Consider the following 12912-nt stretch of genomic DNA (forward strand, 5'->3'; position numbering starts at 1 on the left):
TAGTAACCAGATACTTGGCAATTTGGGTTAACAAATATTAATGGTGTCCAGACACAGATCTTTGACTATTTCATGCACCAAGTATTAATGGTATCCAGACCCAGATACTCCTGCCCACTTCGTCAATATATATATATATATATATATATATATATATATATATATATATATATATATATATATATATATATATATATTAAAACCCCTTAAGAAAATTACACAAATGACAACCCTTACCCGTTGGCAGCAGGCACCCTCTCTCTGCAGACATTGTCACTAGGCTAATAAGCTCACATAAATACAAAAATATGCTATTTATTACCCAAAGCTGATGAACATAAAATAGAACAAAATGACTAATAAGTCATGGTTATAAAAAACCCAAGTCTGCTCCACAAAAACTGAATTATCATTCCACTCTCAAATTGTCAACTGCTACATTTTAATAGTCAGGTTTAGAGAATCCCGTTTCTAGAAGCATGATATGGGACCCATCTGTAACAAGAGATATATTCATTATATTCCCTATTACACAATATTAAATAAAGGTATACACTTCACACTTCTCTCTTTTTAAAAGCAACTGTTTCTAAGTCATTTAAATATGTGCCGTACCTTTTGAGATGGGCTTTCCTCAACACCTGGTGTCCTCTCGATCGTCTTTCTTCTTATCTCAAAGGAATGTGTCTTTCCCTTAAGTGCCTCGAATGGCCGGACCTGTTATGCACATACAAACGAATGTACATATCTACCACCCCCTAAAATTGCCCGTGGCAACAGCCCGAGCAGTCACCAATAATGCACACACATGAAATTCCTTTGTCCAAGGAAGGCGCTCTCTGTGTGCGGCTTGTCTCCAAGCGAGGGAAGCTGACACAACATGTAATTCACTAACACATCAATTCATACCTATAATATGGCTCAGCTACCCATGTCCTTTGTGCGCTCCTGTCGCACACCACATCAGCAACTAATGCACAATGTATCAATTTGCCACATGATTTAGGGCTACCTCTGTTGCTGGAGCCCTTGTGCCTCACCGGATGCACAGAAGTTTAAGAACTCCTAGCGCAAAAATTGTGATCAGTATGACAGCGAGCATGACCACAATTACTGGAACTGTGTAACGTTCATTGAAGAAAAACTCATCCTCGTCACTATCCTCCAACGGCGGGACTGTAACAGTCTCCACTGTAGGCAGAATTCGAACTGCCTCATGGTTTCCATGTAAGTGTTTCATAAACACTTTCATGGACGAGTTGTAGACACGCCGACTAAGCACCACGAACCAATACGAGAGTACACGGCAGGAACCATCAAACAACTGGGATCCCTGCAGAGCAAGGGAGTTGTTGTCCCCATTGCATATAGTAGAAATCTTGCATCTGGCGCAGAAGACCGCTGTCATTGTTTCCGTCGATAGTACTTGATACAGCTCAGGGAATTCTCTAAAGTCACAGTGAGTCGGTAAATACTCGTTAGCTAATTTTAGTTTGCAACCTGAATATCTTACTTTCACATACATATCTGTCATAAACTAACACTCATCCTACTTCATAGTCAACTGCCGAGGACTGGAATTCTTCACCTAATATGTACATAATCTCTACCCCTGTCCAAACCACTACTGACCCCTTGAAAGAACTAAGAAATGATCTAAATATATAGCAATGAAACAGTTTTTTATCACTAACTGGTATGTCAACAAGTAACCCCTTATCTGATGACTATACCTTTAAAATTCCATAGTATCTATAAAGTAAACCCGTAAAAAAAATATTTTATCCCCATTCATAAGCCGCGTCTTTTAAGGTTGACTCCAAAGTTCCCAACGGCAACATTTCCCTCGAAATTTTTCCTCGTGAAGCTGCTACAACTGCTTCTACTTGGCTTTTAATCTCATTCAACAAAGACTCTGTTTCTCTTTCAATCTTCAATAGTGTAGTGTGTATAGTGAAAAACGTAATGGTGACATCTAGATATTCCCAGATCCCTTTTACTGTCGCATGTAATGTTACTTGATTTCCTTAACTAATTAAATCCATTTCCTAATTTCTCATTCCTCCCTCTTAGAGAAATTCAGAGCTTTATCATGTTCAGCGAGCTCTGCCTCTAATATCCCAACCTTCACCAAACTCGTTATTGCTACTCCAGCTATGGCTGCTATAGCTACACTCCCAGCCGCCAACAGCTGTACTGCTCTTTTCTGTCTTCTAGACGGGTCCCTCCCCCCAGCTGGCTTTGTCTCTGGGACCCAAGTGAGTGTTTCCACAAACTTGCCTTGTACCCTGTTTGCAGTTATTTTTATTTCTGCTGAAAGACGTCCCAGTGATTCGGACAAATTTCTTGTAGTCTCAACTTCATTTAACGTGTTTACCAGTGCTTCAACTTTGCTATGCAATTCCTCGAGTTCCAATCTGGCTGAACCCAGGCTCTCGAACTCGATGCTTATTGTTACTTTGTCAGATGACAACCAAACTAGGTGGTCTTCCTCAATAAGCACTCCAGGACCCAGACTTACTTTCGTCTTCGCGAGCGCCATCAACCCCAAAGGCAATGTCAAAAAAGGGCCCTATTATTCATTTACCTGTTCAAGCTTACGTAGGATTTGCCACAGGCCTCCTCCCTTCTAAACAATTGTGCAAGTCAAAACAAAAGCTGTCCTGCAATCAGGGGGACAATGATTATCATAGCCGCCATTCTTGAAGCCTTGACAAAGTGCAAATATTCATTCAGAATTTTAGAGACAGCTGTTTGTTGGCATCACCTTGTGGGAGGAGTCAGTACTGCGGCCTTCCGTTTAAACACGTGTTCAATATATCTTTAAGTGGTTGGCCACTTAGTCGGCCAACCACTTTCCTATAAAAGTGTTCCATGTTCAGGCAGCCTAAAAGGACATGCCCTCACATGGATCCTTATTTAACATAATTACAAATGAGGAAACTTGACATTATAATCAATGGGTGGATTATGGCGTTTCGGGCTAAGCCCAAGCACTGAGACCTATAGAGGTCATTCAGTGATGTATTATATCCCATGACTTGTTTCTCTTTTTAGCAAAGCAAGTTTTAATGTTGTTCCATGTTATATTTTACTAAGAAATCAACAACTATTGCTTTATAGAGCAAATATAATTATCTATCTGCACCTTATGGAAGTCAACAAATAACGAAAACTTGGTAGCCTTGGATGCCCGGGTGTACTCCTTACCCGAAAAAGGGCTCTCTTTTTCATTTGCCTGTTCAAGTTATGTAGGGTTTGCCACGGGCCTCCTCACTTCTAAACAATTGTGCAAGTCGAATCACAAAAGCTGTCCTGTAACAATGGGGACAATGACTTATCATAGCTGCCATTCTTTAAGCCTTGACATGGTACAAATATTCATTCAGAATTTCAGAGACAGCTGTTTGTCGTCATCACCTTGTGGCTGCCTTGCAGACCAGGCGTCGGGCGCCTTGATGAAGGCATGAACCAGCGGCTGGTGGTCTGTCCTTATGGTGAAGGGGATGCCCTTCAGAAGATATTTACAGTGGCGGACGGCCTGGTAGATGGCAAGGAGCTCGTGGTCGAATGTGCTGTAGTGAGTCTCGGCGGGTTTGAGCTTCTTGCTGAAAAAGGCTAGTGGTGTGGAGACTCCGTTGACCAGCTGTTCAAGGACAGTGCCACACGTGATGTTGCTGGGATTGGAGGTGAGCATCAGGGGTGCGTCGGGGTCTTGTTGAGTCAGGGTGGTGGCCCTGCTGAGGGAAGACTTGGTTTGGGTGAAGGCGAGCTGCTGGTCTTCTCCCCATGTCAGCTTCTTACGTTTGCCCCTCAGGATCTCGGTCAAGAGTACACATGAATTCTTGGAGGGCTTTGATAGTCATCAGTGTCGGGAACTTCTCCACTGTGGCCACCTTTGATGCTAGGGGACGAACTCCTGCTGCTGTAATTTCGTGGCCAAGGAAATCCACTTTCTGTCAAAACGGACGACAAGTCTGTTCTCCTGTAGGCGCTTGAGGATGGCCTGGATGTGGTTCAGGTGTTCCTCCGGCGATCTGCATATGCAGAAAGTTAAGTCACCGATGATGCTGTCTATGAAGTGTTGAAAGGTGGCTTCATCATTCTGCAGGCCGAAGGTGGAGAAGGCGAACACGAAAGATCAAAAGATGTGATGATCGCCGTCTTTGGAATGTTATTGGGATGGACGGGGACTTGAAAATACGACTTTAATAAGTTGATCTTGGAGAAGACCTTGGTGCCATGGAGGGGCCCGGTGAGGTCCTGCATGTTTGGCAGGGGGTAGCTGTCGGGCGTGGTGACGAGGTTCAGGTGCTGGTAGTCACCACAGGGCCTCCACATAATGTCTGCCTTCTTCACCATGCGGAGGGGGGACACCCACAGACTTGCTGCCATTTTACAGATCTCCATCTTCTCCATTTCTTTGAACACGGTCTTGGCTTCCTGGAGGAGCTTCAGCGGGAGGGAGCGGAACTTGGCATATGTCAGGGGCCCTTGGTCTCAATATGGTGGAAGACACCTTGCTTGGGCGTGGCCCCAGCCACCTGGCGAAGTTCAGGGCAGGAGACTTCCAGAAACTCCTGGAGAAGGGAGGTGTATCTGTGGCACTGGCAGGCCATGTCCACCAAGAGGTTGTGGTGGGCAAGGAAGTCCACCCCCATGAGAGGGGTCCGTACGTCGATGAGGACAAAGGGCCAGGTGTAGGTCTGGTACAGTAGGTGTGGATGGGCGTCCCGTTTGCAGCTAAGAGGGCAGTCGGGTCGTCAGGGACGCAGCTGCGATCCTCTGCAGATGAAGGGAGCACTGACTGCATGCCACCAGTGTCAATCAGCATCCTGAGGCCGGAGATGCTGTCCTGGACATAGAAATCCCTGGGTTGGGACTTTGTTACTGCTGCTGCAATGGGGGCTTGTTTTGGGCACTGCATCCGTCGTTTTTTGAAGGGCGGAAGGAGCAAGGGCGCTTGCACGTCCGTGCCTTGCTGCCAAACTGGCGGTGGAAGCGGCACCACCTGACGTCTGGGAGGGACTTAGGTATGCTGCACCAACTGTGTCCTCCTGCTGTAGATTGTTGGCTGACTGAGGAGAGAAGAGGTTTGCAGCTTGGGTGGTGGCAAACAGCATGAAAGCCCACTGCACCAGACTTTCCAATTCCATGGTCTCGGCATTAGGGATCTGGTTTCGGACTTTGGGTGCGAGCTGGCAAAGGAAGAGTTGACGGAGGATGCGCACCTCTTGCCTTCGTCCTTGGTGGTCCACCTCTGGCAGGAGGACCAGGTCCTGGAGCTTGTGCCAGGCCAATCTGGGATCCGAGGTGGTTGTGGGGTTGACCACGAAGTCGAAAATTTGGGCAGCTTGCTGGGGAACTGGGAGGGAGAAGACCTGGATGAGCTCCCTCTTCAGGCCTTTGTAGGACAGCTCCCCGGGCTGGCTGCACACCCATGGGGCGAAGCGTTTGAAGGCATCCGCTATGAGGGTCCCGGCGATGAGATCTGCCTTGGTGCTGTACTGGGTGATGCCGTGGATCCTGAACTGTATTTCTGCCTGTTGCAGCCATGTTGCGATGTCCTCACTGCAGAAGGGTGGCAGCTTTACGTGGTGGGGCTCAGACGGTGCGGTCACCTGGGGCACGGGCACAGGCATCGAGGAGGACTCGTGCGCCAAGAAGGATCGTCTCGCAGATCACGGGGTCGAGGAGGACACAGAGGAGTCGAGTGAATGCGCTGAACTCTCTGCATCATCTTGTCAGTCTCACACTTACAGTCGACAAGAAGCCGTAAATGGCAGGCCAAACCATTAGACTGAATGCCAAAACACTTCTGTGAAGAAATGCCGTTGTGAGTCCGTTAATGGAGTTGAGGAGTACCAGAGAACCTAGACTAGGTGTCGTATGGGGCCGTTAAAGGTTCTCTGAAGGTGAGCAGCAGTAATTAGTCCCTTAATGGCAAAGCCAAAACCGCTAGGGTCACCTACTCCTAGGTCACCAATTGTGAGGACTGAGTAAGACGAGGAGAGTGAGCGAACTAACTTTATTCCGCAGAGGAGACTACATAGGGTGGCATGCGGACAGAAACATATTGTCCATCACGCATGCACAAACAAACAGTCAAAAAGGGGCAGTGCCCTCACTGTGAATGTGTTTCTTCACAGACGAAAATACATGAATAATATTATATAGAGGGAACGGATTCCCGACATATATGTATACATCAAAAGAAAGGGAGTAAAATGCTCTACATTTTAGTCCCTGGAAGAAAAGAGAGGACATATGTGTCGCAAAAATTAGTGCACGAATTTTCCGAGACTTATTTTCCGCTCCTCTATCTTTTTTCCACTTGCAATGTAAAGGCGAATTGCCATGTATAGGCAGATTTGCTGGTCTCGTGACATATTTCCATCCTTTATGATTACTAAATCACCTGTATATAACTGCATGAGTATATTATTAATTTTTCTGTCATTCATGATGACCCTGTTATGAGTATGCTCTGGGATGAGCAATAAGTGAGTTACAAGTTCCTAGAAGAGGAATCTTGACTTTATTAGATGATTCTACTTTTATCATTGATCAAGCTATGCTTGAGTATTGATATTGAGTCGATTTTTTTCTATTGATACTTTGAGATATGTGCTTATATTGCCTTTGCATGATTGCAGTCATGATGTGCACTGCACTGTTTATCTGTTGATGCCATGATATTATTCGAATTACATTTTGATGTGATCTTGCTACCACTGGATGGCCTAAATTGCTCTGTAGTATTTCATGCTGAGTTGAAATTGATTAAATTTTGCTGAACCTTTTATTGTAATTGTTGCCTCGAGAGTTACAATTTGTACATTGCTTTTGATTCTCTTTGATTGTTGCATTATGTTCTTGCCTTTTTGAGTGATCACTCCATATTGCACCTGTTTGCTATTGAAAGTTAGACCTGTGCTGTAGTGCTGCACATGAGCCTAGGCTTCGACGACCTGTTTCACCATATTTGACTGCTCTGTCCGATTGCCTTGTTGCCTGCTCCCTTTCCTTCCCCCCTTTTTGGAAGGTGGAGAATGTTATGAAAAATTAGTGCACAAATTTTCCCAGACTTATTTCTGCCCCGCTATCTTTTTCCCGCTAGCAATGTAAAGGCGAATTGCTATGTATAGGCAGATTGGTGGCTGCAGTAAAATGGCTCCTTTTTGTATGTACACATTTATTAGTTATCGCCTCTCCTCCCTCATTGCTTAATTACTAAATTCTTGTTATCTTATAAATTATATGAAAAATGAAGGAATGTTTCCTTCTTAAAGAAAATAAATTCTGACTAAAATGACTAACCCAATCCGCTCGGGTATAAAACCACCGTTCCCGTGGTTCTTGACACCTCTCTGTTAATTAGTGTGGCAGAGTTAACAACTCTTGTGGGTCTTGAACATGGTGTGAGGGTGTGAGCTTGAGCATGGAGGGTGGCAATTGACCAGAATTGCACATTGTAAGTAATCATTCCTTTTTGTAGCCATCATTGGGCTAATTGAATTTAATCATTATTGAACATGTTCAGATTCTTCTAAGAAATGTATTGGCATTTGTTTAATTAAGAAAGTGTAAATTGATTTTTTGAAATTCTTAGTTTTTGAGTGGTCGCATGACCACATAGAATTTGTCCAAGTGTAGTGTGCTGAGCCACCTAAGTCCTGTTTATTTACTTTGCTTTGTTAATTTTAAATGAAGAGTTTAGTTTCGTAATAAAAATGTTTAAAATCAGATGTATTTACCTATTGAGTTGTCCTTGTGCATGGGCTGGAACCTGTCCATTGGTAGGGCTGTCAATCGCATAACATCTGGCACAAACCTATGGAAATACAGATTTTTACAATGGAACGGCGAACATTCGCCCAAATGTCGTCCTTACACTACTACCATGTCTGTCACAAAAAAATTAGTGCAGTTTTTTAGCGATAAAGAACTCCACCTTGAGGCCTTTACTTCCCATCCAATTTTCCTCAGTGTGGCAGAAATGCAATGGTTCTAAATTTTGCAAATGTTTTTGAATCAATTTATTATTTCACTTAATTTTTCTGCATCACAAACAGTTATTTGATGTTATTGTGCTTTTTTATTTAGTAGTTTATTGAGTTAGTCGCATGGTGGAAAAGTTGAAATCGAACTACAGAAATAACTAGTTGGCAGTGTTATAAAAGCATGAACACAAGCTCAATCGCTCTCTCTTTATGGAGGAGTTATGGAGTTCCATTTGACAAAGTCTGTGTGTGTGTGTGTGAGAGAGAGAGAGAGAGAGAGAGAGAGAGAGGGCATAATTGCTGGATGAGTAGTTAACGATTGGATTGGCTGTTGGTGAGTTTTGAGTTGTCTGCTGGTGCTGTTAACTGTTAGAGTTCTGCATTTTTAGGTTTTTTTAGTCAGTCTTGGGTTAGAGCCTGTGACAGTCAGTATTGTCGGGAGCAGTTGGTTGAAGGCATGGATATTCAGCTGAGTTGTGTGTTTTTGTTTATTTGGTTGTTGTTAAGTTAGTGTTGTTGCTTAGAGTTGTTTTGCCTGTGCTGTTGTCTTTATTGCTGTTGTGATTTCTTGTTGTTAGTGGGCGTGTGTTGCCTTTTTTGTGTGGTGTTGTTTTTTTTGTGTTGTTTGTGTATTGGTCTTTTTTGTTGTGTTGTTGTTTTTTTGTTTATTGTGAGTTTTTGTCCTTGGTATTGTTTTGTTGGTTGGTTATTGTTTGTTGTTTGTGTTTTTTTCCTTTTTGTTTTGCGTTGTTGTGTTGTTTTTTTCCTTGGTTGTTGCGGTGTTGTTGAGTTGTGGGTTTTGGTTCCTTGGGTGTTTCCTTGGTTGAGTGGTTGGGTTGTAGTTCCTTGGGTTGTTGTGTGTTGTTTGTGTGGGTTCTTGGTGGTTGGGTTGTTGGTGTCTCAGTGACCTTGACCGGCAGACAGCACAAGATAGCCCGGAGTATGTGGAGTGGTTGGTAAGTACATGTATTTTGTGTTTATTTTGTTTTTGTGTAGGTATAGGTCAATTGTCCTGCATGTATGCTGTAGTGTAAAGAGGAGAGTGTGACAGAGGGTGAGTTTGGCAGCTGGATTGATTAGGTTTATGTGGGGGGGGGGCGATTTGCCACTTTGTTGTTTTTTTAAGCTTGTGATCCTGCCACATCATTTTTTGGTGCCCAAACAGGGACTGTTGGTGCAGCAGCTGCAGGACGATCGGGGTATTGAGTTGTGTGATTGGTGGAGAAAGTGAGGATGGAAGGGTTGAAGGAGGTAGAAAGGCTGAAGGAGGAGCTGAGGTTGGCGAGGGAAGCTAAGGAAAGGTTGGAAGTGGAGAATGGTAGGTTGAGGGTACAGTGTGAGGAGCTGAAGAGCGAGTTAGAGGAAATGAGATTAATGCTAATTAGTGCGAAAGTGGAAATGAAAGAAGAGGTGAAAGGAGCTGGAGAGAGAATGGTTGAGAAAATGGACGAAAAATTCGGAGTAATGATGAATGCAGTGCAAGAGATGATGCAGGAAATGATGAAGGGATTTGTGGGAGAGGAAGCTGTAGGAGGTAGGCCTACTGGGTCTTGAGATGGGCCAGGAGTGGTAAAAAAAGTGAAAGAGAGAGTGGATGAGAGTATGAGTGACAAAGGTGATTTGGTTGTGATAGGTAAGGGAAAGAAGGGGAAGACACAGGATAAGGATAAACCTGAGGACAAAAATAAGAAGGGGCTGAGGAAAAGAAGAAGACTAAGGGAAAGAAGGCTAGTAAGGGTGATGGACAGGATGAGACTAGGACTGAATACATTGGGGAAAGGGCTGAGAGTGATTTAGATAGTGGTGAGTGGAAACAGGTTGGTAGAAAGAAGGGTAAGAAGAGCGTAGTCAAGAGTACGGAAGTGGATTTGCTGTATTCGGAAGAGGGAAAGAAGGTCAGAATGGAAGTAGCGAAAGTGGGAGTAAGAGTGAGCAAGAAATACAAAAGGCTGTGTATTTGAGAGAGGTACGGCGATGTGCACAATACGAGGCATATGGTAGTAGGGACATAGTGGACTTTTTTTTAAAGAACATGAGAGGTATTGTGAGGCAAAGTATGGGGATAACAAGAGAGTCTGGGCAAGAGAGTTAGGTAGCTTTTTGATGGGATTTTTGTTGAGTATGTATGGGGTAATGATGAGTTTAGGGAATGTGTCGTATCAGAGTGTGAAAGCTAGAATTGTAGAACAGGCAAAGAGGATAAGGAGTAGCGTTAGATATAGGAGAAAGCAAGATTTTGAAGAGGCAAGAATGAATGTTGGTGAGTCATTGTCAATGTATGTCTGTAGGTTAGAAACATTAGCCAGGAAAAAGTTTGGGGATGAAGGGATAAATGAGTGTAAGGAGTTAGTGCGGAAGTTGTTGGCGACTGTACCGGAGAGCGTATACAAGTTTATAAATCTGAACGTAAGGAGAAAATGCGATGGACGAATGAAAGGTTGACGTGGAATGACATTTTAGAAATAGTAGAAGATTATGAGTTAGATAGGTGTATGAAAGAGAGTAGGAGTGTTAGTGTTAGGACTGAAGTAGCTGAGCTTGTACCTGAGTTTAAGAGCTATAGGAAGGCAGTTTTAGATGGGCCAAGGCAAATGGCAGAGCAAGTGGTGGATAGGAGTGTAAAGGCAAGTAATGTGAGTGTAGTTAGCCCTAAAAGAGATAGGAGTTCAGGTGTTAGAAGAGTAGGGTCAGTTAGTTGTGAGCAAGAGCAGCAGTGTTATAGATTTGGTAAGCCAGGACACAGGAAGAATGAATGTCGGTGGGCGTTAGGAGCGTGCTTCAGGTGTGGGCAAACGGGTCATTTGGTGAGCGAGTGTAAGAAAGTTAGGGATATTAAATGTTATAGGTGTGGACAGGCAGAGCACATAGCTAATGGATGTCGGGGTACCCGTATGAACGTGGTTTGTGGCAACTGCGGAAAGAATGGGCATTATGCTAGGATGTGTAAAGAAGAGCGTGCAAAATGTGTTGAATGTGGAAAGGAAGGTCATGTGGCGAGTGTGTGTAGGCGAAAGAGGATGAGTCAGGCTGTGAATTCGGGAAACTAAGTGAAAAGGGGATTCAGTTGGGTGGGTCCTCTAGTATGCGACAGTATGTTCGGGAGAATGTGATGAGTGAGTGGTTTGGAGTAAATAAATGTGAGCAAATGGGTCTCGAAATTCAGCAGTTGGTGTTGGTTAAGTATGGAAGAAAGTGGAAGAAGGTAAGGAAAGGGAATGAAAGGGAGAAATGTGAACTGCATGATAGAAGGGTTAGTGTTAGGGTAAAAATGGTGGATAAGGCATGTAATACAGATGACTTTGAGGGGAGGAATAGTATATATAACGTGTGTGGGTTTGAATTGTCAGGGTTTAGTGAAGTTTCACCAGGAAGGGAATCAGGTGGTAAGGATGTAGTTGGCAGTATGAATGGGTCTCTTCGGGAGTTTGGCAGGAGTGTAGTAAATGAGGTAAGTGATTTGGTGGCAGAGTTACGAGAGATATTTGGACAAGAGTTGGAAGGGGTAGATGAGATAGTGAATGGGATCTGGGAGGATGATAGTGAGGGAGATGGTAGTGGGAGTCTACTGGAAGTGGTCTGGGGAAAGTTGATGGAGGTGTAACTGAGAGTGTGTACTTGGGCCCTCAAACAAGATCCAGGGGGCCTGCGTCCGAGCATCCATGGATGTTGCGGAAGGCTATTTAGTGTGGGCATTGTGAGTGTAAGGAGATGTTGTCAAATGTAACGGGGGATGAAATATGGAGGATTTATGGAGTTCCATTTGACAACGTCGTGTGTGTGTGTGAGAGAGAGAGAGAGAGAGAGAGAGAGAGGGGGGGGCATAATTGCTGGATGGGTAGTTAATGATTGGATTGGTTGTTAGTGAGTTCTGAGTTGTCTGCTGGTGCTGTTAACTGTTAGAGTTCTGTGTTTTTAGGTTTATTTAGTCAGTCTTGGGATAGAGCCTGTGACAGTCAGTAATGTCGGGAGCAGTTGGTTGAAGGCATGGATATTCAGCTGAGTTGTGTGTTTTTGTTTGTTATTTGGTTGTTGTTAAGTAAGTGTTGTTGCTTAGAGTTGTTGTGTCTGTGCTGTTGTGATTTCTTGTTGTTAGTGGGTGTGTGTTGCCTTCTTTGTGTGGTTGGTTTTTTGTTGTTTATGCAGTGGTCTTTTGTTGTGGTTGTTGAGTTTTTTTGTTGTTATTATGTGAGGTTTTGGGTTGGTTGTTTCCTTGGTTTGTTTTGCTGTGTTGTTAGGTTTTGTGGTTTGTGATTTCCTTGGTTGTTTGCCTTGTTGTTTGTGGTTTGATATTCCTTGGTTTGTTGTTGTAGTTGTTTGGGCTTTTGTAGTTCCCTTGGGTGGTTGTGTTTGTTGTGGTTGTGGTTTCTTGGGTGGTTTGTTTGTTGGTGTCTCAGTGACCTTGACCGGCAGACAGCACAGGATAGCCTGGAGTATCTGGAGTGGTTGGTAAGTACATGTATTTTGTGTTTATTTTGTTTTTGTGTAGGTATAGGTCAATTGTCCTGCATGTATGCTGTAGTATAAATAGGAAAGTGTGACAGAGGGTGAGTTTGGCAGCTGGATTGTATTTTTAAGCTTGTGATCCCGCCACATCCTCACTAGAGACCTTAGATTGAGATAATATGTGAGAGTAAGTCGGGTCTGAGGGCTGTTCACCTGAATATCAGTTTCCACCACACGACCATAACTGTGAATATAGAGAAATATTCATTACTTAGCTAGGGCATTTGTTTAACATGTCATTTAATAATCAGTGATCTCTGTGCCGAGGAGATTTTCATGTTATTGTCAATAATGAACTATATTGCAAGTGATAAATTTCGTGTTACCTGTGCAACCACGAGGTCACCTTTTTCCTTCAGTACTGATACCATAGGGGCCGGGGCTGCCGGAATTGTGTAAATATTAG

The 12912-nt window shown here is 43.8% G+C and overlaps 2 protein-coding genes across 2 annotated transcripts in view; one reads left to right on the forward strand and one right to left on the reverse strand.

The window, feature by feature from the left end:
* Window positions 1-12912, forward strand: part of LOC135225750 (putative leucine-rich repeat-containing protein DDB_G0290503) — a 562436-nt gene that overhangs the window by 45008 nt on the left and 504516 nt on the right. The gene's annotated exons all lie outside the window — the stretch shown is intronic.
* LOC135225751 (eukaryotic translation initiation factor 3 subunit K-like) overlaps window positions 1-12912 on the reverse strand; it is a 136320-nt gene that overhangs the window by 19940 nt on the left and 103468 nt on the right. The window lies entirely within an intron of this gene.

Source organism: Macrobrachium nipponense, chromosome 13 (genome assembly GCF_015104395.2).
Source record: "Macrobrachium nipponense isolate FS-2020 chromosome 13, ASM1510439v2, whole genome shotgun sequence".
NCBI classification, from domain to species: Eukaryota; Metazoa; Arthropoda; class Malacostraca; order Decapoda; family Palaemonidae; genus Macrobrachium; species Macrobrachium nipponense.